At 39.4% G+C, this 3,526-nt stretch overlaps 1 pseudogene across 1 annotated transcript; it reads left to right on the top strand.

Moving 5' to 3' along the window:
* The first annotated feature begins 557 nt into the window (after positions 1-557).
* LOC308265069 (MKI67 FHA domain-interacting nucleolar phosphoprotein-like) lies at positions 558-1,301 on the top strand (annotated as a pseudogene). The gene is made up of 2 exons: positions 558-796; positions 1,075-1,301. The product of its transcript is annotated as an MKI67 FHA domain-interacting nucleolar phosphoprotein-like (transcript).
* Positions 1,302-3,526: the final 2,225 nt, after the last annotated feature.

Below are 3,526 nucleotides of genomic sequence, written 5' to 3'. Positions count from 1 at the left end.
AAGACATTGGTTCTATCTCTAGTACTCCAAAAAATATTTATTAAAAGTAAGTCATTCTAAATACAATAAACATGTTTTTTGTTATTCCTTTTGTATTGTTTTAATATGATGTGACATGTTAGTATTTTTATGACTTAAGATTGTTGGGTTTTTTTTTTTTTTTTTTTTTTGCAGGTCTAGGGATGGAACCCAGTGGCATGTGACCTCCGAGCTACAAACCCTGCCCAATTTTTTATTCTTTATTTTGAAACAAGTTCTCACTGAGTTGTAGAGGGTCTCACTAAGTAGCTGAGGCTGTCCGTGAACCGCAATACTCCGGTCTCAGCCTCCCAAATGCTGGGATTACAAGCGTGCACCACCACACCCAGCTGTTGTAATTATTTTGTCTTTGTTTGTTTAAACAGCTACAACTTCAACTCTGCTATTACAGTAAATAATGTGATTTTCCCCAACTTAAAAAAGACTGTGGCCTGGTGCTAGAGGCACAGTGGTGCTCACTGGCCCAGTGAGGCTGGCTCTGTTCCTAAACGAGCAGAAGGATGTAGTTTCAAAAGGAGATGTTGCAGGGGTGGTCTATCCACACAAGAAACACTCCTGGAGTAATTCATGTGGGCCATCTGCCTCCAGTATTTCAAGGAACCCAGGTTAAAGCTTATTTCTCTCAGTTTGGCCCTATTAGAAAATTCAGACTATCCAGAAGTAAAGGATTGGGGATAGCAGACTCCTTTGTGGAGTTTCAGTCTGAGGATGTGGCCAAAATAGTTGCTGAAACAATGAACAACTACCTACCTTTTTGGTGAAAGATTCTTAGTATATTGTATCCATCAGAAAAATTACATAAAATCTTTTTAAAGCTTGGTACACACATTCCATTTCATCAGCCATCCTATCCAGCAGTGAAACAGTGTAATTGCAGTCATACATTGATCCAAAAGAGTGATTTAAAAAAAAAGAAAAGTTACTCAAAAGGAAATTAGATAAAAAAGGAACTTACTATGACTTTACTTTATTGGTTTTACCTAATATAAAAAATGATATTTTATACATACCTGCAAAAAAGAAAAAGATTTTAAGCATACCTTCTAAGAAGAGAATGGTTTCAAAAGGCACTCCTGAGAAGTCTGTGGATACCCAGGGCCCCACACCAGTTTGAGCACCAACATTTTTAGAAAGAACAATCTGAAGTGGCTGAAATGAATGATGTTGATGATGATGAAATAGTTTTCAAACAGCCCATATTTAGTGTAAAAGAAGTACAAAATAGTCCAACAACTACAAGTTCAGGGGAAAAAAAACACTAAGACAAGGCAAAGAAGAAAATACAAAGCAAATAATATTTAAGAATTCTGAATACTTTGTATAGATCATGTCATAAAACAAAAATGTGATGATTTCTTTATGAGGACTGATTATATTTTCCTAGATGTGATGAAATGTAACCATCAAGAGGAGTTTGGGAGGAGAAAACTGCAATTTGTTTAGGTCAGTAAAAAAAGCACTCATGAGTCTTGCTAGTCGCCCTTGTGAGCTAAAGGGGTACAAAGCAGCCTGCAGTGATTGGGCACACAGTCTTTGTCCCAGTCACCTCCATTTTTTAGATTTTATTTATTTATTTATTTATTTATTTATTTATTTATTCATTTTTTGCGATACTGGTGATGGGTCTCAGGGGAATTGTACTTCCAACCTACACCCTAAACCCTATTTTTTTAAGCCTATTATTTATTTATTTTTTGCAGTACAAGAGATGGAACCCAGGGGCACTGTACCTCTGAGCTACACCCTCAGCCCTAGTTTTTAGTTTTTTCATTTTTGAAACAGGGTCTCACTGAGTTGCGGTGAGCCTCACTTACTAAGTAACTGAGGCTGTCTGGGAATCCGGTCTCTGCCTCATGAATGCTGGGATTACAAGTGTGTGCCACTACACCCAGCCATTTTTCGAGTTTATATTTTGCTTCAGTTTACTCTACTTGTGTAGAAAGGCCACTGTTAACTGCAGATTTAAAGAACTTAACTACAGCCATATTTTATCATCTTCAAATAAAGATCACCAGTCTTGCTTGACCATCTTTACAAAAAAAATGCTGAAAGATAAATTTATTTAAAAAATTAGTTGATATGCTGGAAATAGATATATTTCAAACCTAATTTAGTGCTCAAGTTGATCAAAGTTGCAAAACAACATGGCAAGGTATATGGACAAAGGCAAACCTGACCACCCTGCAGACCTGATGTCATTCCCAGCCTTTCTGCAGCTGTAGGACCAAGTTAGGGCAGCTCTCACCACAGGCCTGGAGCACCGCCTGCTCTGACATTTTATTCATTCTTTGTGGGCTCCTCTGAAGAAACCTGACAGTTGTGACTCCATTTTGTTATAAGGCCCCTGGTTACAATAGATAAAATGCTTAAGCTGATGTGATCATTATGGGCCAATCCCCTTGCGTCAAATCATCCCTGCTTAAAAGTCACCCAATCATGTAATTGCTAAGTTGAAATTTCCCCACTCATACCCTAACTGCAGTAAAACCTTTGTCTAACTGCTTGGGAGGGGGGCTCTCTGGATGGATCTGCTGCATCGGTGAGTTCTGAGAGTCTGAGCTTAAGCCCGAATAAAGGCTCTTTGCTTTTGCATATGGTGACAGTTTCCCTGGTGGTCTTTCGAGACTTCTTGAACTTCCCCTCCATTTGCCACTTGCCCAGACACTTCATTCATTCTGTGTGGGCTCCTCCTCCACTCACCTTATATATGACTTCTCTCTTTCAGTTTTCATTGCACAACTGTTTTGAAATATTCTGCAACATGCTCAGAGGGCATATGTGAAGTAGAGAAAGAATTATTTGATTTGTTAGTCTCTATATTTAAAGGCCTCATAGTACGTATAAAATTCTGGCAACAGCTTCAACTAATTATAGTTGCCTCATCCTTTAGAACTAATGGTATGAGTTGGATGCTACACTGAACTACCTGCTCAGGGCCCTGCCTCCAGAGTGTGGCTTTGCTTATGTACTCTGGCTCTTTTTATGTTGAAATGCAGTCACAAACCTCACCAGACAACACCATCTATTTTGATGTTCTGTTCTGCTGCCAGCGATGATCATTAGACACACCTGTCCCTGGAGTCGTCTTTACCAGTAGGTGTGTATGCCTCTCTATAGCTGTGTGTTCATGTGTATTAACCACCTTTTTGTCATTGTGACTGATACCTTGGAACAACAACTTAAAGATGCAAAGATTTGGGCTTACTGTTTCTGAGGATTCAGTCTGTGGCCGGCCAGTTGGATTGCTCTGACCTGAGATAGCAAAGCATAAGGGTGGAAGGATGTGGTAGAGGAGCTGCTTGGCTCATGACAGTTAGGAAGAACGGAGAAGCTGGGGGAGGTGCCAGGGATAAAAAATCCCATTCCAGAGACTAACCCCAGTGACCTTCCTCCAAACATGTCTATAGTTTCCACTACGTCCTGAAAGTCCATTCAAGTATCAGTGGATTAATCAATTCATGAAATTAGAGTCTTCATGATCCAATTA

The sequence above is a fragment of the Muscardinus avellanarius genome (assembly GCF_963383645.1).
Source record: "Muscardinus avellanarius genome assembly, chromosome: 7".
NCBI lineage: Eukaryota > Metazoa > Chordata > Mammalia > Rodentia > Gliridae > Muscardinus > Muscardinus avellanarius.
The sequence above is the reverse complement of the archived record's forward strand: the minus strand, read 5'-3'. Positions and strand labels throughout refer to the sequence as shown.